This window comes from Anser anser (genome assembly GCF_964211835.1).
Source record: "Anser anser genome assembly, chromosome: 4".
In the NCBI taxonomy this organism is placed as follows: Eukaryota; Metazoa; Chordata; class Aves; order Anseriformes; family Anatidae; genus Anser; species Anser anser.
Window position 1 is genome coordinate 40,486,723 of NC_139724.1, and position 26,106 is coordinate 40,512,828.

The 26,106-nt window shown below is 39.0% G+C and overlaps 1 protein-coding gene across 9 annotated transcripts in view; it reads right to left on the reverse strand.

Annotated features, from left to right (window-relative positions):
• Nucleotides 1-26,106, reverse strand: part of PCDH10 (protocadherin 10) — a 321,360-nt gene that overhangs the window by 118,342 nt on the left and 176,912 nt on the right. For 2 of the 9 annotated variants that reach the window (XR_014583044.1, XR_014583045.1), the window contains one exon: nt 7-24,288. The exons of the other annotated variants lie outside the window; for them this stretch is intronic. The gene's annotated coding sequence lies outside the window, so the exon portion shown is untranslated. Of the gene's footprint in view, nt 1-6; nt 24,289-26,106 lie in introns of those variants that run through there. 9 annotated transcript variants of the gene reach the window in all.

A 26,106-nucleotide genomic window follows, 5' to 3' on the forward strand; every position in this document is an offset into this window, starting at 1 on the left:
CTGAAAAAAGAGAGACAGTTCTCATACCCCAACTCCTCTTTCTGATCAAACTGCCCTTCAGCTTGTGAGCTTTCCCTTATCACTCCCTTCAACACAATACTCTCATCGTCAAACGATACTAATGACTTCATGAGTTTTTCTCTAACTTCCACCTACTCTTCCCTCATCCATCATATTTTCATGACGTCTGTTTAACTATACCTTAGTCAAAGGTTTTTCTATCTCGAATAGAATAGCAAGTCTAAAAACAGTCGCTAGGCTATTTGGGGTTTTGTAACTAAAAGAGGACTCCAAAACTAAATCTAAATCCTCTTCCTTGTCTTCTGTCCTCCTCCTTTTTCCCTCTCCTGCTTTCAAAGATCAATGTGCCCCTCCACTCCCCGGTGCTGGAAGCACAACAAGCCCGAAGGCATCAACCAGTATTGCTCACCAGCCAGCTACATCAAAAAACTTGAATGTCATTTATAACAGAGGCAAAGATGCAATTGTAAAGGTGTTGCTGGCTCTTGTGACGGCTCAGCAAGTCAGTGTACCTGGGCAAGTGTTTGTGTACTCAGAAAGTTAGCCTCCAAAATACATGTGGGATTTTTGAAGGGAAGAAAATCTTACAGAATCTGTTGATGCATTTCCCCAAATAGTATCATTGATGTGAATCCTAAGCATTAGAGCAGACTGCAGTGACATATATGGTAAGCATTTGAAAACTGATGATTAAACAAGTTTGTTTTCCTATGCCAAGTGTAGACTTGAGAAGGAAACAGCTTACATGAGTAGTAACGTTTGTTTTGGATCGATACGCGGTAGATTGCCCAGTGCTGATTATTTTGAACAAATGCACAGCTCTACACTATGTAATAAAAATCTGGATGCCCTTTGTTACTCATGAAACTCATAAAGGTTAAACCTTTAGCCTGAAGGAAAAAAAGATCCTTTTCATCCAATGAAAATTAATAGGACTGAGCATCCCTCCCCTTGCAGGCAGCTGTAATTTTTCAGCTAAGAGGCACAGAGGTTTAAGAATTGATGATGGAAAGTTTTTGTCACCAACATAAACACATTTTCAAAGCGGCTAGCAGTAGGCTCACACTGAGATTTGTACGTCTGAGGCGATGCCAGTGGTACTTAGCACAGCTGCTCATGGCTGTGCGCCTAATTGAATGTTGTTTGTCTCAAGATTTTCCAGTGGACCATTTCAAGTGGCAGCGCACAGCTGATGTGCCATATAACCCGCATTAACACCTCACCTGCAAAATACATAATTACATTCAAATCTGCTGATTAGATGCAAAATACAAACACATGCCAGTGGTTGCATTTCAGAAGTAACCATGCCCATCCAAAGTGAAGCAAATGAGTGGATTGCTATCAGAACTAGTCCTGCAACCTGCCTCTCCAAAAAAGATTATTGTTAGCACGTGTAGGAATCAAAAATTTTGCATGATCATTTTTTTGATGATGAAATGGTTCTTTAAGGTGAGGCAAATCGAATTCTGTTTGTTTCCTATACATGTGTTCTGCATCTTAGCTCTTATGCAGAGGTTTGTAAAACGTATTTTTGTGACGCTAAAAAAAGGATATCTTCTGATAAATTACTTCTGATATACAGAATGAGCTGTCAAATTGTGCAATTTATAAAAGTGCAGGCTTTTAATTTAATTTCTCTTAATATAACTGCTATTCTCCTTTCAATCTTTTTTACTGGAGCAGTTGCTTGTTCCAGATGTATTTATTTTTTTAATAATTAGCATTTCCTTCACAGTGAAGTTTATGTTTGTATTAAACTAATTTACATACATTTGAAAATGCTGAATCCGAGCCATTTTTTTTTTCCACTGGGAATGCAGTCAAGCACAGTTGCTGCCTATTTGGAAAATCTGCTCTTCTTACTGTTGTGTCTTTAGGTGATAACATGCAATGGCTGATCTGAGAGGTCACCACAGTCACTGCTGACTTAGTAGACAAAGCTTTGTTCTACCAGAGCAGGTAGCAGCTAAAGAACTCCAGATAGAACCTAAACCTTGAAATGAGGAATAATTTCTGCAGTTACTTAACACAGTGCATAGATGTTACATAATCAATTAAATTAACATCCATAATGATAAACTTTTTTAATCTAAGAAAGTACAAGCAGATAGCCTAGTAGTATGTAGTCCTGTTGAATTCCTCAAATTGTAAAACCTCAAATAATTTTGAGGTTTTCTTGGTTACCTTCACTAAAACAATGGATTCTTACACTCAAAAATATTGTAATTGTTTCAGATACGCTACCCCCAAAAAAAAAGAAGAAACAACCTTGCAAACCCATGTTACGTTTAAATGATACCTAGTGGATAAAACCGATCTCTTGAAAGAGATTTATGACGAAGGCAAAGCTTAGGGAAGCAGACTTTTAATGAACGTGAGAACTTAAGTCTGTCCCTTTGTGTCTTCAGCCTAAGTGCACTTTGTGAAGACGGGTCCCTGGGAGCTCTGAATAGCTAATGAAAGGCTATCTGTGTTCTGTAAAATGGTAAGAATAAAGCTTGTATAGACAATCACAAAGCTGATGCTTCCCAGTTTTACAGGCTACAGAGTGTGCTTCTAATCCAGCTTTTCATGTAGATGCCTAAGTGTGAGATTCTTGCTGGAGAAAAACGTGGGAACAGATTTTGCTACCTATATGTATACCACAAAAAATCAGCTGAAACGGGTGAACCTTTCTCCTTCACTTACTGTAAAAGCAGCTGCTGTTACTGGAATGACCCACCTAGCAATACTTGGGGAACACACTGCTGCTGGGAAGACCTTTAAGTGGCTGGGGAAGAAGCCTCTAGCACCTTTTCTCCCCACCAGTCTTATCCCTGAGCTGATGCTACTGGCTTTGGAGCTGGCCATGTATTCTGCAGACGGGACGGTGCTAACGGCCAGTAAAGCAGTTTTGAGACTGAGGAGATTTGGAAATAAAAGCCAGCTCATTCCCCAGCTTTTTTTCTTCCATATTTCTTACCTGCAATGCTATAGTAACTTCCTGGCATCCCCAGTATGCATTTACTGTCCATCAGTACTTTGAGGTATGTTCTTTACTCCAAAGGCATGGACTTGTTCACTCCTTTTTTAATTTTTTACAACATTAGTGGCTCTTTTAGATGTTTTCTACATTTAAATCTCTTCCTTTGTCAAACTAATTAGAGTTGTTTTAATCATTTTTGTATCTCAGAGCATCCTGATAGGTGCTTCTGAGAGAAGAATAAAAGAAGGACTCCTTCCCTGAAGAGCTTGAAATCTTTCTCATTGAAATAGCTCAAGAAAGCAGTTAGTTATTCTTAAAACAGGCTTTAGAAACTATATTGCAGGAACTTTTAAATGAAACCCATACATTGCACCCAACATGATTTTTGTACCAAAACTTTCTCTGTTAAACTGATCAACAATTGTTTTAATAAACTCTCTTCTTGAAAGTCTCTTATCTTAATCAAATAATTGACGTGTTTTATGGAGTACAATTTGTATATTTTTACTTAAGTATTTACTAAGTATCACCAGGAAAAAAAAAAAATTGAATCAGAGCACTTTGATAAACTAACAAGAGAAACAACCGCTTCAAGGAACTGAGTTTCCAAATAACAGCCTTTTGTATAGACACCAGATTTCACCAAAATTAAAGTTCAGTGAGGCAATATGATAGACATTGATAATGTAGTAATAAAGGCTTAGAGAACAAATAGTGGCGTGTGTGTGTGTATACGGTAGACATATGAAATTAGAAGGAATTTTTAAATTTCTTATTTTAAGAGAGAATCTGGCCGAGAGTTATGACTCAGACCTTTGAGATAACACTGTGCTTCACCTCCTTATGAGTGAATTCGAAGTCTTCAGTTCTGCCACCCATATTCTGTTAACAAAGTAAATAAACTACGTATTTTTTAAAAAATATCATCTATTATTCTCAACTCTCATATGTCTTTTTAATTTAAAAATTAAATATTCTAGATATTAAGTTGCAAAGTACTGTCTTTAAAAACTCATTTCAATGTATTAATAAGATAAGCTACTGATTATACCAGTCCAGGTGTTCAGAGCTGCTTAGACATCTCTACGGAGCACTGCTTTGTGCCATGTCATCGCATTTTATCTTTTGTCTGGCTCGTTTTGTCAGCAGAACATTTCAATAAGGTATGAAAAAAGAAGCTTCTATGTTTCACTTTATTTCATTCATTGCTGTTCTTATCCAAACCAAAATTACAGTCTTTATTTGAAGGTGTTACGTGGGAGGTGCTGAAGAGCCCGATGAACCTTCTTTATTCCCTTTCTTCCCACTTGTGGTAACAGGTCATACTGGGGTTTAGCTACAAGAAGAATTTGACTGGCATCGCTTTAACAGAATAATTACAGTGCCAAAGCTATGCTGATATAACTCCCCCATGTGGATACTCTTTTCCAAGGATAAAAAAAGTTTTATTCGAGAATAATTACTCTGCTTTTTAATTCTATCTGAACAAAGTTGCTTTCCCTCCAAAGGGAGAGATCACATGGGAAGCATATCAAGATATCTACAGAATTTAGTTTCTTCTTGATGTCCAACCCTCGCAGGGGATCCTGAGACACTGAAACAGCACGGACTCCGACTCACCAACTCTCCTCCGTGCTTTAGTCCCAGGAAGAGCACGATCGGCCAGCTGGTCAAGCCAAACAGCCCTCTCCACAGAAAAGAAAGGGACAGAAAGTGGGATACCATGACATATCTCAACAGCAGCAGGTGAAGTAGATAATAAGTAGTTTCATATTTGCCTGAACTGAAAGGATGATTTTTTCTCTCTGTTAAATGGTTAGGCTTTTGGTTCACTTTTTAACATACACAAATACTTAAGTTCTTTTTCAAAATGCATCTAGGAGGCTGCTCGCAGACATGCATAGATCTGTCTGTACCCATTTCCCAGTGTAGACTGTTTTCTAGATTTGCCAGCAATTTCCATTTTTTTGCTTCATGTATCAAAAGATTTCACACATTAAAAACACCAAAGGTTAGGTTATTTAGTACGAGTGAAAAGAAATAAATATGGTATTATATTATTTACTCCAGCCTTTCTTTTTCATGTTTGAAAGAGTGAAGTTCCTCAGTGGTGTTAGGTAAAAAATCATACCCTAGCTTATCTAGAAATGGAATAAAAGGTTTTGTATTGCTGTAAAGATAAATAGTGTGGATTATCTATAGAGCTGCCTGATCTCAAGTAGCATCAAGAATACATTTCACTTCATCAGCATGGCAAGAAACGTTCATTTTTAGTAGCAGAATCTCCACTACAGCCTGAATGGAAACAGTTAAGTTCACAGCATCTGAACTTTCAAAATCATCAAGACAGAACTATTTTTAGCGATAAAGCTATTTTCTAGCATTTCTTTTTTTCCTAAGAGTGCCAATTTTTAAAAAATAAGTGCCTTGGTTACTGCTCTGCAGCTTTACACTTCAGTTAGTAAGGTGTCACAGGTTTTAAAGACCATCTGAACTTCCCCTTAAAAGATATGAAAATACTGGATGACTTCTAAACAACAGACTTTAGGGCAGACACTTAGCCCTTGTAAATTGGTATCACTCCATTGAAGTTAATGGAATGATGCCAAGACACCAACTTTCATCTGACGTGGTCTATTTTTTACTTCTAAACTATTCTTCCATGGAGTTAGAGAACAAAAGAGCTTTAGAAGAGAACTTTCTGGGCACGGATGACCTCCTCAGGCCTGACTGACACCATAAAATGGAACTACAGCTGATGAACCAAACACTGCACCACATTTCCTCAAAGAACAATAGTCTGAAATAACGATCTGCAGGAGATTACTGTTGCCAGCACTTTTTAAACATTTCCCCCTGTGCCCCAAGAGTTGAAATTCCAGGAAGTTAAACCAGCTTCCAATTTTGGCTGAATCGACACCTGCTCGTCCAAAACATGTTAGCTACAGGAAGGAATTCTTCACTCCCATTTGAAGCAGCAAAAAATGAAACACAGAAACCATGGCCAAACAATTTCAAGGCTTTGTAGGAACACAGAATTAAGCCATAGCATGTCCTTGCTGTTCCATCCTGTCTTCTACTAGTTCCAGTACACAAGCAGGCCCAGGCTACAACTACATTTATCATTTGCCATGCCTCTGCTGAAAAACAGTCAAATATAGCCATGCGTTTTCTCTCACACGGTGCAAAACTAATTGAGAAATGGAAACTCAAATTAGAGTATCATTAATTGTTTCTGCTTCTCTTTGTCTTCTTATATACCTATACAGGGATACACATAATGGTGTATCCATGTGTATTCCTCTAAGAAAAAGTGTGACATACATCATGTAAAACAAGTAAGTTTCTTCCAATGCTAGGAATTCTATCAAAACTGTTTTCTATCTTGCAATCATAAACATATATATGCTTATATAGTATATACCATAGATGATACACCAGTACTAAAATTATTCTACACGGTGTAAGAATATTTAATTTCGGTGTTATAGTTATGTACCTGAAAACTTGTCACCACTGGAACTGCTAAGAAAATTTTCAAAAATGTTTTCAAATCCACTTAACTTTTATTGTTAGTTTATCACATACTTGAAAAGGAAGGAACATATGTAGTGTAATGTTAATGAACATATTCACTTTGTCCAGAAGATCCAAAATCTAGATTGAAATCTTGGTAACTTAGGAACCCATGAAAGAAATGGAAAAATCCAGATTTACAGACATGTTCCAACACTGGTGCTGCAGCTGTCTCCGTGCACTCAGCTGAGATTTTTACACAAAATGGCAGCTGTTAAGCCACAAGACCATGGCTGGAATCAAGGAGAGAGAGAATTACCACTGTTGTCTCCTACATACCTAGGGAGTGCCATAGCAAATGGGACTGTGGCAGTTTTAATGTGCATCTCTCTGTCATGAATATGCTCTTTCTTACTAACTACAGACATTTCAAGACAAGAAATAGACTGAATTCCCTGCTAAAACATCCAGAAAGCAGGTTTCCTGCTTGCCTGATGGCCCTCATTGACAAGTGCTTCATGGTTAAGATGATTCTTGAGCAGCTAGATTCAAAATGCCAGAGTAAACACCAGGAAAGAGACCAAGTATGAAAAAACAGGTACAACAGTTTAAATTATATTTTGTGATCATTTATAATGCAGCAGCATTACATACTGTGTGTGCACTCATTGGTAACTCACGAATGGTATTGCTGCAAACCCATGCTTAAATGCAAGCAGCCATGCCCCAACATGCACACGCTCTTTCTTTCACTGTCCAGTCTCAATCCCACAGACACCGGGAACAGCTGATGGAGCTGGAGCCTGGTCCTCACAGCAACCAGCACGCACCGAGCTGGGTTCATAGGAGCATCCTATCTAGAAAATGGTCCTTTGATTTTTAAGTGACTCACTGCTGTGAACGTTGCTGTTAGTCTTTATCAGTGCATCGTCATCTCTAAAATAGCAAGAGAGACCCTCCCTAGAAATGAATGATGGGGAAGAACAAAATGCTGATACACACAGAGAAACAGGAAAACAAAACGAGGACACAAAAGAATAAAGGTCTTAGCTGCAGCTAACTTTTAGTTATTGATAAGAAATATCTTAAGTTACTTTACTGAAGTTATATCAAGGGAGTGACACATTCATAATTACGCTGTGTACATATTTTATTTATATGCATAGCTTATGCAATACTTTTACTAGAAATTTCCCTACTGGTTCTTTAATTTTGTGCCAGCTCTTTACGGAGCCCTGTACTAACTACTGTCAAGGGAACTGTTTGTATTCGGTTCCCTGTGGAATGGGGTGAGGATTACACTAAGACTTTAAGAAGAGGAGAGATAACAAATAAAAAAGGCAGTAAGGAGGAGACATGGGGAAAAAACAGAACATCCATAATCTTGTAGTTCTCAACCTTTTAAATCAGTCAAATAAGGATGAACGGTAATTTAATATATTCTGAAACCAACAAGTGAATTTTGGAAGGAAGCATCTTACAGAACTGAACAGCCACTTTTTGGAAAAGTTTTTATAGTCCATGGTGAGTTTCTGAAACAATTTAAGAAAGAATAACAAACAGAAGCTCAATAACTACATTTTTGAGTTCAGGGCTACATCGTAGCAGTGGATGTTACATTAGGTGCTGTGACCCTTGGGAAGAAAAGTCACAGGGCTGGTGTAAAACCTCACTATACAGAGGCAGTTCCGCTGCCAACAGGCCTGCGCCGACTGCTGCTGTGCAAAGTGGAGAAATACTAGCTGGAGTGAACAGCAGCTGCTATATATAGTGGCAGAGTACTGTAACTGTAGTAGAAATAAGCAGGGGGAAGCAGATACATTTACTGTTTCAGGCCGTAACCACAGCACAGCACCACATCGTCCCAGGCTACTAATGGCTGCATGACACGAGCACACAACTCTCGACTGCGAGCACCAGAAATCAGGTTTACGGCAGCAACTAACATTTAACCCCCTACAATGAAACACATTGCTAGGCTTTTGAAGACATGAAAACCTTAAAAAAATTAAAAAGAACAAGTAATCAGCTGCCTATGTCAAGGCTAGTGAACCGTGCAAACCTCTTTGCGGTCAGAGAAGCTGATCAGGTGATCCCATAAAGGATCCCGTTTCCTCCGCAATGGCCAGGGCTGCATGCTCATGAATCAGGGAGAGCAATTAACCTGTATGGACCTCTTGAATGACTTACTGTACCTGCATAACAGATTTAGGAACTAGTCACAGTGCCCCTGACTCTGCCCTCTGCTGCCAGTTTTCAGTAAAACTCAATAATTCTGAAGGTTGTGGGAGTCAAAGCCTGCTCAGTGCAGGGATACCAACCAGTGCCAGGAGGGAGTCAGGTTCCCTGGGTAGTCTTGAAAAAACACAGGGACTCCAGGCTGGAATTAGACCTGCAGTGCTGGAGGTGGAAGAAGATTAAACCCTGAACAACAGTTCCAGTCAGGGAAGTAGAAGAGAGAAGATGGAGTTAGACAGAGAAAAGTGACATGATGGAGTGACAACTTGCCGTGGTAAGAGGGAAGAGAGGTGTCAGGGCTGACACAGAAGTTGTAAGCCTAAATGACAGGGAAGATGATGAAACCCGCTGATGGACATGTAAGAGGAGATGTCACAAAAGACAGAGGTGCACCTGTGAAGAAGAGGTAGATCTAAACCAGCATATTCAAGGAAGCAATAACAGCAGAAAGGCAGAGAGAGGTAAGACTGGGCTAAGACCTAAGGCAAGAAGGCCTTCCACAGGCACCCAGGAAGCATGGGAGAGAAAGAGACTCAGAAATACAGGCAGATTTGTTTCCTTTCTTTATACAGAGCAGTGAAGTGCTGAAAAGCAGAAGTTGTATTCTGCTGTCCTGAATTGTTATATCCATTGTAGCTAACTGCATTTGGTAAACAATGGAGTTTTTTCATGTACAGAACTGTTGGCAAAATTACTCCCAAGATAGCCAGGTATCACGTAACTCGCACTGAAGTCCTATATAGAAAGATGTGCTTGACACGTAATAAGGCATTATCACCAAGAAACCACCTAGACAGCAGTCTTGGGGAACTGATCTTGGACAGTTCTTGCTGCTGCTCCGAGGCATGAGTCAGGACTCCAGGTTTGACCTTGGGAGGTCTGAAATCTAGCATGGTGAACATAAGGGGAAAAAAGACAGATGCTGAATCCATACTATCTTTTGGAAATGTGACTTGAAATATAGATGGTAATAATCAAATTCTAGCAGCATGGGGTTCAGTGCCCATATCTCGCATTGCAAATACAAGCCTTGAGGATAGAGAATTGCTCAGCTGTGGACTTAATGCCAGACAAACAATAGAAAAGGAGGAGGAATCCCAGGAAACATGAATCACAGCAGGGCTGAGACCACACTGGGGGAGGAAACAGTTCATGAAAATTGTTGTTCCAATATATGTATCTTTCAGTTGTAAATAAATTCCTTCCCAACTTGTATTCATTGCTTGCCTGCCATCTGTTTAGTTTTACTTCTTGCTTTGCTCCTTCACAAGAGCGTTAAAAGGAAGAGGAAGAGTCCACTGAACATAAACTGCAATATGCAAGTTTGAGGCCTTAATTTCAAAGCCTAGATACACAGTAGAGAGATATGGGTTATCTGGAAAAGTGTTGAAGGAGTAAGATAAGTGGATGCTGTACACTGGAATAAAGAGAGGCACATCAAAACCTATCTCAAAATTCATTAGTTTTTTTCTTCCTCCTATCACCGAATGACTACTCTGGAATCTTGGACTGCCAGAAACCTTCTCTGAATCCCCACCCCAGAGTTCCTCAAAGCTTTTAAGATCTCAGTTTCCTTTATGAGGTCTAACACAGATAAAACATTAACAGATCTCACTTCTTCCCTACAGTTGCTACCCTCCATGATGTGGCTATCTTTGCATGTTTGCTTCTTTTTCCTCTTCAGCTATTACCCTAACATTATCTTTTATGTTATTATTTATCTGTGGTGGCTGAGGATCCTCTTGATAGCTTTTCTGCTTATATAGAAATAATTTCTAGATATCCAACCAATCAGTATTTTCAGTTTGCTTGGCCAACTGGTTTCCTAATTTATTTACTTTTTTTTTGGTATGTTTTACAAAGTAGATAAATTATATTACTAGATTAATTTATTAACATTCCATTTAAATCAACTCTGAATCAGGCCATCAAATTTGTGTGATGGTTCTTTTTTTGCATTACACTTTTAACAACTGATCTTCTGCAACATGCTCATTACTTTCATGAACATTACTGGTTACACAATGACCCGGTAAGGAAACCGATGCAAAAATACATCAGGGTCCCACCACTGCTTGTAGTATTTTTATTCTAATAAAAATCTGGAAATTACATAATAATATAATTCCTGGGTACATTTATTCTTGTAATAACATTACAGAGACTTTACATATCCAAGTCCAATACTTGACATATGGTGGCTGGAAAGGCAAAATGAGATTTTTTTTTTTTTATAAGGATGACAAGGGGAAAAAGGACAAGAGGAAGAAAAGAGAAGGCAAGAGCGAAGCAAGGAAGATGTCAGAACAGATGCTGAGAAAATCATGCAGAAGAATCAGGGAGAAAGCAAGCAAACAGATTGGTGATAAAATACATGCTGGGGAGGATTTCTACCTGGTCTCCATTTCAGAGCTGGAAGGGAAGAGGTTTCTCCTGAAATTGACTGTAATCCAAAGGCTTTCAGCGTAGAAATACAGGGGAAAAGAAGATACCTCAAATGGTAAAATATGTTGTCTAAGTATGGTACAAGGTTTCAGCCCATTTACAAACCCACGCTAAGTAAAGCATCGTCTTTAGGCAACGCCGAAGGTCAGACTTACTGAACACTGCAGTGCCTGCCCAATGTGTCAGTCCTATAAGCTGGAAGAACGCAGCTCTCCCTGTATGGCTGCTACTAGATACTCCATCTGCCCTCAAGGAGACTTTCCCAGAGGGTTTAGGCACCTCTTGCTACATGGACACCTAGGATTTTAAGGCAGCGTGCAAATACTAAACACAAGGACACCTGCATCTTACCAGCCATATGAATACACAGGTCCAGACAAGGATGAGCTTTGGCTTTAGCCCATTACCTGGCTTAGCCCCTAGAGTAGAAACATAACCTTAGAGTAGAAGGTAAGAAACAATGAGAGATTTTATGTAGATAAAAGTAGATGCTGTAGAAATATGACAAAAGATAGCTCAACAGACAGGGTGATATAAGACAAAATAAGCTTATTATTAAAGAAGAGATATTTGCAGCTAGTAGACCATGAGGAAAAGAAGGATCAGGTAAGTTCCACATCAAAAAAAGACAATGACTAAGAATGCAATTGAAGGAACTGATCCAGACCTACAAATAAAAACGGTAATGTCAATGAAAAGGAACAAGATGAGGCAAGGTGCAGAACTAAATAAAAGCTAAGTAGCAAAAAGTGAAGGAAAAGGACAAAGAAAGGAGAGCTCAAAGAGTCAAACCCATTGAAGAAAGAAAGAAAAAGACAGCTGAAACTACAATAGGACCCTGAAATGTAAGAGGCATCATTACTTACCAGTATCTGAGAAGGGATAGGAAAAGAAATGATGTCTGACCTACTATGAAAAATAGAGACAGTATTAATTTTAAAAGAAAAAAATTATCTGGCTGTAGATAGCCAGCGTACTAATAGGACTGGTACCATTTATCTTATACATCCATCACTAACCAATTATTATGAGTAGTATCTAAACACAGGTACTACTGTATCTGCCTAGAACAGTACTCCAGGCAACTTAATTTGACCATATAACTTTGGGTGAATACTCTGAGATAATCTCAAAATCTGTAGAAGAAAAACAAAACTGAGTTTGCAATACTCTGGTTTATATATCTGTGCCTAGAGACACTACTTAATCAGATCTGTTTCAAATATTAATTTCTATACAAATCTATTTCATTAAAATACAGTTAACCAAAATATACTTGAGATGGATATAGATGATATCTCCTTCTATATCCTAAGGTAAAGTACTTCCACTTTTAGGAAAGATGAAAAAACCTTCTAATCTAAATACTGGAATCTGAAAATGAAATTGACTACAATTGACTATTGCCGTTTTCAAATGAGAAAATCGGTGGTAGTTATAGCAAAAATAGCAGCATACCATTTTTCTTTAGTTTTTCAATTTAAATCATGTAATTTGTTAGTTCTAACACAGTCTTAGTAACAGATATTTACATTAAAAGTATGAGACTAAAATGCTAGTATAAATAGACACAATGGCCATGACGCCATGTAAAAACATGCTTGTGCTGCTACTGCTGCACTACCACCAAACCGTAAGATGGGTGAAGGTGTGAAGCTGAGTATCACTGAACACAGTGAAATGACATAAACGTTCGGAGTTCCAGAAACCATTGTGCGAAGCCACTTTACATGGATACACTGGGAATGTAACATATCAAATAGCCTTCGTGGCTTTTCATTTCTTACTCCTAAAGCACAGAACATCCATTATATGCTATAGACCGAGCTTCAGAGCCAAGCAAGATTTATGTATATATTTTACCCTTTGTCTTTGCACAGAACTCTCCATGTCAGTTATTCTGTATGTGCATCTCTCACACTTTTATGGCCTGCAAAACATGCATAACTTAAGTATACTGCTATGACTAACCCTAACAGGGTCACACAAGAGCTACACAGGTATTGAAAAATAATTATATTTTGAAATATAAGTATTTATAATAATTGTAAAATATGTATAATAAATACATTTAAAAATAGGGGGCAATATATGTTTCAGAGAAACCATGACAGACTTACAGGTAGAATTCATAAGCAAAACTGTATGCCCTTTGCTCCAGGTCTTTCCACAGACCTGCATTTTATCTGCCTTTTCTGTGGGGCAGCAGGATGAGAATTGCTCGTATGGCTGTAATAGCCCCAAGGAGTCACAGGCAGAGCCCGGACCAGAATGAGGTCAGGTTATTCCCCATCCCTCCCTCCTCTCTAGTAAGGCAGCAGCAGGAAAAACATATGGCACAACAGACATTAAGTCATACTGCTTGATCTAAACTTAGTCTTCTACTTCTGCCACATGTGGAAAGTTCCATGTGTAATAAATGTCAAGAGCCCTTGTATCACCCCAATTTTTTTTTGAAAATTCTTCCACTTACTCAGGCAGCTGAAACATGAAGGACACAGACTAAAGCCTTTGCACTCTGACACAAAAGCACTCAAAGACGCGCATTTTTCTTCAGGCTGCAAAGAAACGTATTTCCTTGCTACAGCATCCCTGAGAACAGCAGTATAATCAGATGTGAAGTGCCCCTAGCTTTTTATTGACACCATTGATCACGTAGCCATAATAAGCAAAGACGGCCACAGTTGGGCTTCTTTCCTCGCTGCACGTTACGAACTAACCCCGAAGTCATCCTGCAGATCGTGCTCACTGCCCACAGAGCAAGGCCGTGGAGCAGTGGGTACTGCCACGCTGCCCCCAGCACGGTGCTCCCTGGCACAGCTGGCCGGCACGGCCAGTAACCCTGGCATGAGCCACGGACCCCTGCCCACAGCCATACACTGTAGGGAGGCAAGGGGCAGTCGGCGGGTGATGCAGCAGAAGGGGTGTTCTACACTCAGAGACCCTTTGGCCGTACACGGAGACAGAGAGCTCAAGTAAATTATGCAAACGCTGCATGGGTCGGAGAGAGAGGGCGCAAGGACCTTCTCCAGCATCCAAGCACTGAGCTCCGAGGGAGCGTTTAAGCCTGGACTACAAACTGCTTATAGGGAGCTGGGATCACAAGCCCATTTATCATTATACTGGCAAGTGCTCCCTCTGCATTCGAAAGGAATAGGGGAGTCTCACCAGAAAATGTGCTGTGCCTTCTGCAGTATCCTCTGGGACGGCATGGCCCTTTTGCTCTTACTCAGAAAAATGCCTTAAAACCCTTTCGCATTATGTACGCCTCACCGGGAGCGTTACATAGTCATTCACCAGGAAAGAAACGAAAAAAGGATGATTAAAAGGACATTTGTATGTAACTTTAAAAAATATTCATACATATGCCTACTTCCTCAGAGTATTTTTATTAGAAATATCAATAAAATCATCTCCTACTGCTGCAACTCCACCCTAAGGTGAAATTGTCATTGACTTCAATGGGATATTTGCCTGAGTAAGGCCACAAGAATTAGACTCAATACAATTAAAGCCATAAAATATTCCCTCATCAGAATAAAACTGTAAAGAAGCTGCTACCGCTACCATAACTGCATTATTGAAAGTGTGTGCTACTGGACTGTTATTACGTCTGGCTGGATGGTTGCAGGGGAAACAGCACTCTGCATTGCCTTCTACCAAAGCAGTTCTCTGCAGGTAATTTTAATGGGGCTGTTAATAACCTGGCAGCAGTCCCAGCCAGATGTAGCACATTTAAACATTGTCCTTATAGCTTTGTCAGAACTGTTGACATTGCATGTCAGCAATGGAAAATTGCCACTGCACCAAACAACCATCTTCATTATATGGAATCACATTGTTAATCTACAGCCAAATGCAACTTGAGGCGGAAAGAGAGTTTAGATTGCACCCATCTGTATACTATCACTCCAGGTGGCAGGTCGTTCTTCAGGATTAGAGATTGAATCAGTCTTTCCATCATCAATAAGCCCTCCTCCACAACGAGTGCCCGTCAATCCAATATTTTACTTTCAGCACCATGAGGACCGCACAGCATGGTAATGAAATTTCTCTGTAAGTAGACCACGGGGATCTATACCAGAGAGATACATCTCTTTAAAAAGCTCAGGGAAATCAGACAGCCTACCGCACAATCTGGACAGTAACTTGATTTCAAGCATAACTCTAACTGTTTTATCTGTTTAGGGACAAGATCTACCAGATAAAACAGCATTTTAACGCTGGATTATTTCATTTTTTGGAGTAATTAGTATTGGGTGATTATTTCCCATTTGGAAAGGTTTGACAGACTTAGAAAAGAAATCTATTTCTGAAACAAAACAAGCTTGCTGACATAAAGCTTCTGCATTTAACATTTCTCAGCACATACTGCCGGCTTGACCTTGGCTAAACAAACCATTGTCAACTGTCCCTGACAAAAACTTACTAAGGCTGGATATTACTTACTATTACCTTTTCAAGGTGCAACTTAAGTTTCTTCCAGCAGCAACAGGAATTTCTTCATTCTTCAAAACACTCTTGCCACCTGCAGTAGGCATTCTGTCACATTGAGAAGTCTGGAAGACTCCTTACATCACCTGTCTTGCTCTTATGCATTTATAATATGGCTCTAACCACTGTACCTAGTCGCCATCAGCAGGGCTTTCCCATATCAGACCCATTTTATTTTTCAATACTTCAAGCATTTTGACTTTCTGAGAATATTTTTTTTTTTTTAAATAAAAATCTATACTATAAAAATGTATACAGACATACTAGCTGCAAGTCACATACTTGAATTACTACAAATGAAACCACTTTTGTAACAAAACCACTGCAAGTGCAAAATACTCATATTGTAACAGGCATCTAGCTTTATAAAAGTATGTATTGCATTCATTCCCACTTGGTTATATTATGGTTATTAAATTCAGCTCCCCCTTCCTCCCCCCCTTTATTCATGTTTTAACTGTAAATGGATAGTTACAGCACATTTTTTTCAAAGCATACCGAAATAAGAATACATGCATTGTTCAGTTTTCCACAATCTATTGTTAATTTTGCTAGGTTATACATTTCTTAAACACCTAACAAGCTCAAGCTAGCAATTATGATCATTTAACAGAAATGACTACGTGACATTGTCACAGAAACTGCTGAAAATAGGAAAGCAAATGAAATAAAAGACTTTTCAACTACAGAGCAATAGAAACAAAAGACAGACTCTAAAAAAAAGAATTTCTGGAGCAGCAGGACTGGTAGAAATGCATCCTAGAACATGTCGTCTACCTCAGTATAACATTTGGGTTTGGGTTATTGCATCTGGAGAAACAGTAAATGTACTTGTTTGCAAATGTAGTTTCTTAAGAGACAAGTCGTTTGATTATTAGCAATCTATTAACGTTGTATTGCCCGAGTGTGCCAAAGAAACAATCTGACTGCTGATTCTGATGAATCTCCTTTCTCTTATATTGACAGTAGGTCTCAGTGATGATGCTATTTCCTTGCTGACTCCATGGGGTCCAATGCCTATAGAGTGGTGGAAGTTAGAAATCCCCACCCGGGCTATATTGTAGCCTCAGAGAATGGAATATTGGTAAACACCCTATCAATGGCACCGGGTAAGCCCATCCTGCACTGAGAGGAGTTTACCGATCCATTTCTTCATTCTACGATCATTTTATCAGAAATATCAGAATCGGTAACTTATCGGTATGGGCTTGAACTTTATCTGAAGCACAAAGTCCAAAACATGGAACTTTTCTCCCATGTTATTCATTTTATCATTTATAAAATTATAATGCCCTATTCTTTGGTATATTTTCTTATTTCTTATTGAAGGTAAACTAAACAGATGCCATGAAAGAAAACATCACATGAAAGGAAACATCTCCAACTCAGAGAAAGAATCGTTTTTGTGGCTAGTACTCAGAAACTCTTCAATCAATTGCTGGCCCCAAGGCAGACCTTTCTGATGACCTTGGCCTTGCTTGGTAACATTTACAGGAAAATAAAGCTACGCCTACGCTACAAAAAACATTCACTGGCTTCACACCACATGGAACAGCAAGCTTGTATCTACATTTCCTTGGGGTTCAGCTCCACCAGTAAAGGATTAATAATGTCCAAAGGGTATCATGGTCCACACTATGCTGTGCTTGGCCTTAATCCCTCTGGCCTCATTTGCTGCTTCAATAGCCACCCTGAAAAAGAAGGGCTTTGTTTTTCCTGTTCAAAATACAGGAAATAATGACCCTAACACAACCTGCCAGAAACATATTTTTCAACATGATGCCAAGAGATTGTATTACGTGCCTTGGGTACAGCACGTGACACACAAAGGTATTTCAGGGTGCAAGGTTTGCAGAGATAGTGTGGGAGGACCATGTAAACAAAGATCCCAAGGTCTTTCCTACACATGAAAACAAGCTGTCCCTGGAGTGAGCTACCCACAGAAGCACATCCAAGTTTTATTTTAAAAGGAGCTGGCTGGTGTACTCCAACAGAAAGCCTGCAAGTAAACTACTGTGTATGACTGTGGATGATCGGGGAAGCATCCCAAGGGCTATCAACAGAGCTTATTTAACTACCAGTGTAGAAAATACTCCAATCCTTCCAACGTCTTGGCTTCACCTTGCTAGTGGTCAACATACTGAGTCTTTGAGAAGAGTCAGGACGGCAGATGGAAACATACCCCTTTTCTCCCTCCAGAGCATTTTTGACTACTTGTGACTCCTTGTGTGACCTTCTTATATGCTTATGGACATGACTGTAGAAACAACCAGGAAAATGTAAGATACCACTTTTCCCCACCTGCCTGTTTCCACTCCCCTGCCCCAACCAACACTTGTGAGGGCACTGCTACTGCTTTGATGCCACGGCCAGGAGCGTGCAGAAGTGGATGACTCACAGAGCAAGGAGAAGCGCAGAGCTCATCGCATGATCACGACCGTCCTCTCACTGAATATCTCCATTTGACTTAGCTCTCTCTCTGCAATGATACTTTCACAAGGATAACCAAAGATCAGTGAACCTACATCCCTCCTCTTTCCCTTTTTGGTGGTGTCTACATATGCAGCGTTATGCCACCCCCCATCAGCACGTCTTTGTATGCACACCAATTTCAGTACCATTCTTCACGCAAATGGATGTTCCATTGTAGGGGAAGAAACAGCAGAAGGAATTAGATTTACAGAATATGAAATTGAAATAAGCAGGCTGTGTGTCATATCCCAGGGGTTGTTGGCTCAGTGCTACAAGCATCTTCCACGTGTATTAAACACCCAGCATTAAATCCAGCCGCCCCCTCTGCCACCCTCCAGCTCAGTATGAATTTTGTGACCGAGTTCCAGGGGGGTGCTATTTACTGCCACATGCTCTGAATCACTGTCATATTTCCTGTATTTTTGGTTTGCCTGGGAACCTGTTGAACTCCTGACTTCAATTTAGAGAAAGTTTAAAGCTCCTCTAATTCATATTCTAGCTGCATGTGTCCCTTATGAGCCATCCACCTGTCCAGAAGAGGCAGATAATTGACCATTCTGGGTCTGTCTGTAACCCCAGAACACCTCCAAAGGGGGGACTATTTCCAAAAGCTGTTTTACCCTTTTATGAACTCTTTATATTGCCAAAGTGATGCAATTTGGATGACTCCAATGGAAATTCAACTCATCCATATGCACATTAAAACTGCTGAATACAGAAATGCACCACACTATGGTCTGTGATGGATTCACCACTCACTCACTGACCTGATGAACAACTCTCTTCATTACAGAACATTACAGCAACATTTTCTAGCTATATAACTAAAAGCACACTTTAAAATGTATGATGCCCAGTTACAGTACTTTAGTGAACATACCTGTTAAAGAGAAAGATAGAGAAAAGGTGGACAATTTGTACGGAAAGGAGTAAAATCTGAGAAATAATTTTAAAAGGATGATTACAGCCACGATATGCGTAGAGGTGGAAAGAGGCATAAAGAAATAAATTGCTTTACATGGCCAGTTCTAATATATTTCATATAACAGAGAAAAAGCTGAGTCAATGAACAATTTTGTATCACCATTATTGTGAAACGATTACAGTCCCCTTTATCCCAGCTGTACAACATGCTGACTGAACAGGAAAACATGCAGTACACGCAGTGTAGTGATTTCTACCACTGTATAAGTAAATGTCAGACTTGTTCCTTGTATTCAGTGATTTTCTTAATGAAAACGTCAGCATAACACTGGCATTTTCCTCCTTTCATTTAATTCTAGCTCTCCCCTTTCATTCACTAGCTGACCTTTGCCTACTCTTGGTAGCTCGCCCAAGGTGCTGTCACACCTTCCTTGCTGCTCTCTAATGATGGTCTTCTGCTGCCAGATTCAAACAGGATATTTGGGAAGGAACTGCAGGGCCCTGTTTCCAAGACAGTACAGTGATGAAAAGTTGAAAGCTTCGCTACTTTATGCAACTTCTCACTTCTTCTCTGAAAAGAATAATCAACAATTGTATACAGGAATTAATCTATTCAAATACTATCATCCTACAGCATTCTAGGACTTGAGAGAAGCAGCCACTGAAGAAACAGCTATGGCACCAGTGCCATAGAAACACTGAAAACTAATAACTGTTGAATGAGTCAGGCAGTTAATGGAGTACATTTTCTCAGTACAAAAGGAAAGGGATGACATACAATTAGAATGAAGGGAGGTCTACAAGAGACAATGACAAACAGAAGAAGTAGCTTGCATTTTATAAAATAGGAACAATTACATCGGGCCACATCTATAGTACCATCCTGCAGAAAAAAAAAGACTTAATAATACTGTTGACCCAGTAGTTACACTGGTAGATCAACACTTCGTCTGGATAGATATTATTTCAAGTATAAATACAAATAAATCACAATCCAAGCTGCTGAAATGGAAAAAAATATATATTTTTTAATACAAATCCTGAGTGTGCACCATTTTCACTGCTGGTTTGAGGAAATTATGCCTCCACCGTGCTGTGTTTAACAGCCACTTGCAAACGTGAGCCCAGCACTGACCCCACAGCAGTGTCAATACAAAAGGGCATGGTGTAGAAGAAATTCTGCAGTGATTTGAAGTAGCATAAGCTTGGAGAATACCTAGAAGCAGATGGTTCAAAAGGAGAGTAAGTCCAAAGCTTTCTTCCTGACCAATGCCATTTTAAGGTTTTGCTAGATCTTTCCAAGGTCCCTACACTCTCAAAGCCTAACTTTCCACCACAGAAGCTCCCATTTTACCTTCTGAGCCTCTGCGACTGAACAGAACAGATGCAATTACCTTTTCTGCATCCTCCTCCCCTGGCTTTATATTCTCCTGCTCTGCCTGTGGGTAAAGAAAGGAATGGGCTAACCGTGAGACCAAACATTTCTGGCTAGTGGATTTTGTAAGGCTCAACAAAAGCCAGGGCTACCCAAGTCCAGCCAGCTTTGCTGATGCTGTGCTGTGTCCACACGTTGATCTGTCCCTAACAGCAAGCACTGCCTGCACACAAAAGGCGAGGAAGCCCTTTCAGCTGAGCTCCTGTCTCAGGCACAAAGCAGTTAAACTATCACCACTAGCAACAGTTAGCTCTCAGAGAAAGGTGACCTATTTGGGGAAAGGAGTGATCGGTTATTTAAATCCTTTCCTGCACAGTATAACAAAACACATTTCAACAGAACAACTAGGTTATGGATTTGACAGGTTTTCTGGTACACCACAAGTCTCTCACTGTTCATCAGTTCTCTACCCGTAATACCTATAATCAGTTTTTCTCATGAAAACGTGGATCAAAAGAAGTTGAAATGAGGCATGCAGCAAGGTGTTGAACATAATAAGTAGGCTAAAGTAATTAAAGCTTTAGCTAAATATTTTTCATTTCTATCAGTTCACTGTATGTGGAGAAAAGTAACTTACAAAAGAAGGAAAATATTTCATGTGCCACAGGAGAAAGCTCGTAACCTGAAAAATGACAAAGCAAAAGGATCAGACTCCTGCAAACACTGCTCCCTGTGATGGACTCCCCTCCGTCACCAGAGTTCACGCTCAGGCACCCCCGCTCAGGATCGGCATCTCTGAAGTTCGGAACAGCAACAACTTCTTTCACCAACTTCAGACATTTGTGATTGAGATTTTTGGCCATGCGCTCTATATAAACGCATAATTGAATGACAAAGTTCCGCGGTAATAAATGACTCCTTGCAATGGTGAATGCTAGAGAGCAGATTGCTTATTTCTAGAAGTGAAATGTATAGTACTCTTTCAAGGATAATCTGATAATAGATCACAAGGGTTTTCAATGCTGCAAAAGACTAAGCAGAACCTTGGGATTTCAGTGAGAAGGGGAACATAACTAACCTACCATAATCTACTGATGAAGAATTAGAGATTCACTGCAAGCTGATATACTCAGCTATACAACCTTCCCTTGTCCCCCACATCCTAATGAACTGCAACATCTTCCACAGTGGGCCATAAAAACTCTGATTTCACATCCAGCAAAAGCCAACAGGTTCTACTTGTAGGAAAGAAATCTGCACACGCGCTCTCAGGCTCAGAAAACAGACCCCTTCTTCAAACTATAAATTAATGCACCAACAGGAATTTACTGTGTCCTACATAGGTAAATATTCCTCATTAAACTCTGCAATAACAAGTGCATAACCAGAGAAGATTGTAATGTACCCTAGCAAAGTATCAGTTCTAACCTGTTATTTTATTCAGTATCACGTATTTGTTTGGAGGGGTACGGGGCAGATTTGCCAGGGGAGGCAAGGCTGCTGGGGCAGCAAAGTCCCCAGAGCAAAAACCTTTTATATGAGCTATTTCAGAGCAGAACAGACTATCCCGAGTTGGAAGGGAACTCTTGTTCCGTTGGCAAAACTGAGTTAATGGTTGATGGATTTGGGTCAATGATACTGGTTGTACTAAATAAATTGATCTCTCTCCCTAGAGTGGTTTGCAGTGTATGAGAAATGTACTCCACAACTTGCTTTCTTACACACATTGGCTAAATGATACATGAGAAAAGGTAAAAAGGTGCAAGTCTTTGAATCACTGGAAAAAGGAATCTGAGGCAGCTTTCTGGATGTTCCAAAATATTCAGCATATGAGCAGTTGATGGAGATACACAATTTTAAATAAGAACAAACAAAGAAAATAAAGCCCTACTAAATATAGAGAAAAGCTGAAGTGCTATACACACAGAAAGTTCTCAAAAGAAAAAAAAAGCATATATTACATTTTTTCCCCTTTCTCCACAGAGGCCTGCAACATCATTCCATAACGAGCAATAGAAAAGCAGAAAGTTCAAATTGATATAAAACAGTAAGTATCAACATGCTGGCCTGGACAGCTTTTTCTTTCTGCTCCTGAGAACATGTGTTGGCATTAGGTAAAACCTGCATGACAGTTTATTCAAGACAAGCAAATTTGTGTTACACTTTCATAAAATCTTTTATCTTTTGCACATTTACCAGAAAGAGTCTATAACCTCAGACTGATAGATGAGCTTTTTAAAACTATGTTCCTGGCACTGTCACCAATCCAAATCAAAAGTGACAGAGTTTTCCAAGATCTAGCTGAGTATTATAAAACTTTTGTATCAGGGGCAGAAGGTTTTTGGTGTGATGTTACCCAGGAGGTTTCTGTAATAGCCACTCTCTCCCCTGCCCTACAAAGTAGAAAACAACTGGGATTATGGATTTAATTCAAACTTGCTTCTTCCCATCTGTTAACCTGCTTCAGAGTTTAGAAGGATTAACTGTATGAATTTTGCTATGGGATCTTAAATGGAAAAAATACTTGTACCTATTATTTTCATCCAAGTATTTTCATCCAACAGAAGTAGTTTAGTTTTACATTCTTCCCCTCCTTTTCCCTGATCAAATATAACTTCATGTGATTTTACAGCCTAAGAGAGAAGGAAGAATCCAAAGAGTTTTAATGATTGAGGAATTGTTCAAATAGCTGTTTCTACTGCAACACATTAATGAAGTTTGCCTATGATATTTTTTTCACTACACTAATTGTTAATCTAACAGCTTGCTTGTTAATTTAAATAGCTCATTCTGCTTTGTAACACTGAGAGTCCCAAATCCTCTTTTACTATGTTCTTCTAGAATTACTTACCAGCAATGCTGTAAAGTTTCAAACATAAAGTTCATTACCATCTAAAGTAGAGAACCTTAGGTAGTTAGAAGTGATTTATGACATAAGTCAAGCAATTTTAGCAAAGATTAAGGAAAGAGAATTTTTGAAGTACTATAATTTTCATGAAAATTCCCTGTATTTGTAGGAGATATTGTATGTGGCTGAGATATACTCTTCATACAATCTTCTTCACTTGCTCGAGAGGCTGTGCCTTATTCATTTATGATAATAGGCCACTTTATATAAAGAGTCTTATTATTCTGAGTGAGTAATTTTGAAGGAGAGCATTTCCAATGACCTAGCAAACCGCGAGTTCAGAATTTGAGAATTAGAGAGGAAATTTTTGTTGAAAATATTTCTTAACTAAAAGAAAAGTCTTAAGCACTACTTTGAGAACTTCTTTGATTACCAAGTTCTCAGCTCGGCAGCGCACCCGGCTTGATGACTAACTCTAAGCCCAAATAGTCTTGACTGACATCTCATGTGCTTAATGCTAAAACAGCACTGACGTGCTTTAAACCAGGACCTAAATATTTCATACAGATATGATCAGAAGCATGTATTCATCTTGAACAGGGAATCAGTTACATTTACATACCTCCTTGTCTTTGAGAATGTGGTCTGAAATTCAGAGCCTTAAAATATCACGTTGATTTCAAAGGGCACCAGATCTGGCATTAATTAGTAACTCTAGCTGCAATAATATTTGAAAATATTTAATTAATCTCCTAAAACTCCTTGGGATACTAAAGCAATTTTCAGTCCAATGTGACTGAGCTCAATGGCAAAACTTTGTAAAAGTGATGGAACGAGTCCTTACAGAGCTGAAATTAGAAGGCTTGATGGCACAACCCTTACTGCAAGAAAATAAAGCACCAAACTGTATCCACTTTGTCTCTGCAGAGACGTTGCTTTCATTCCGGTGTTATGACTTATCTTGAACACAGTCAATGAATTTGCTGCCTAGGAAGCAAATAACAGCAATAAGCAACACTGGCACATTACTGCAAGTTTTCAAAGCTAATTGAATCAGCATATAAAAATGTTTTCCCTGTGTAATAAATCTCATTATAATCAACCTCTCTATGGCAGACACTTCCCTATGATATGCAAATTCCAATTATTTATTTAGGATATATTTAGCATTTCCATGTGACTCCAATTTCTATTTAAAAAACCTTAGAGTTGTATTAAATGCCCACTCTCCTTTGGAAGCTGTTATTAGTAACAATGTGTGCCAGTAAAACAACCAAGCTTTTCAATATTTGGACCACTAATATAATTTTGAATGTGAAGAAAGGTTTTCACTCAAACTCATTTTAGGAGTTTCTTGACTAAGTCAATTGTGCTGACTTCTTTACTACATGGAACATGAAAGAGATCAAGGTATATTAGCTAGATGAAGGCATTTACAGACATCTTACCAATTCTTCCCTCAAACATGACAGCATAAACTTCACAATATAACCACCCTGTATTTTCACAAGGAAGTTCAGTTCAGTCTCAAACTCATGCTGGATTTCCAAGTCTAAAAAAATATCCTACAGCAACATCTATTGAGGAAGAAATACAGACTGCTGACAAAAATACACTGACGTGATCTACTGATGCTATGAATCTGTCTCAGACAGAATTGTTAAACATTTTTGAGAACAGCTAGCTGATGTTTGACATTCTTTAAATCCTAGCACACACAAACAAAGACCTTATTCAATTAAAAAAGAAAAAGAAAGAAAGAAAGAAAGAAAGAAAGAAAGAAAGAAAGAAAGAAAGAAAGAAAGAAAGAAAGAAAGAAAGAAAGAAAAAAAAAGGTTCATTGCTTGCGAAAGTACTAAAATAATGACCTGACCTGGGAAAATCCAAGCAGGCAGTGTCTCTTGACATTTGTAAACCCTCTGGCCTAAACATACCCCTTCATTTTGCTCTTCTGGGAGCAAGCAGAAGTGGAAGCATAAGAAAACAGGTATTGTCTAGTGGAACCCTTTCACTGTGTACTGAGTTTCTTATTTGTTTCCAGCAAGACATGAAGAACGTGGCAAAAAAAGTCACATATAAACCACACACCGAGATTAAAAGTTAAAGAGAGGTGGAGATGTTCTTATTCCCTCAGTAACAAAAGCTTCCCTTACATCACAGTCACTGCGAACACAGAACAACAAGATGAGACCAGGAACAATAAGATGACACTAGAATTTGTCCCGTGGATAATTACTATTTCATTCTGCAAAAAGCAGCTTCTCAGACATGATTCTCATCATGTAATCTGCCAGAGGCACTGGGAACTAAAGCCCTTCTGTGATGATGGCCATCTCTCAAGATGGCAAAAGCCCACTTACATAGCCATGTGAATTTCTATTTGTCTTCCTTTTTATTTCTTTTGCAGAACATTTTGTAGAATAATACATTGCTCCAACACAGACTAGACTGTCACTAATAATGATTTCCAAAGAAACAATAACATTTAATAAATACTTAATGCTTGTTTGTTTTGGGGGATTCACACGGAAAAGTTAAAGTCATATGAAAGAAAGAACTGAAATATATGTATCACAGGGCCAAAGAACTGATCAGTAAAACATACAGGATAATATAATGTCAGCAGGGAAACTAGTATTCATAATTAAAAGTATATCAAACCATACGTTCCACTGAAACGAGGCCAGGAATTAAGAACTTACACAGAAAGCTTGTATATAGTGTCTGCTGGATAAAGCATCTCTAGGTATCAGAGGAAGTTTTGATTATATGATGAAACCTGAACTGTGATAGAAAGATATATCA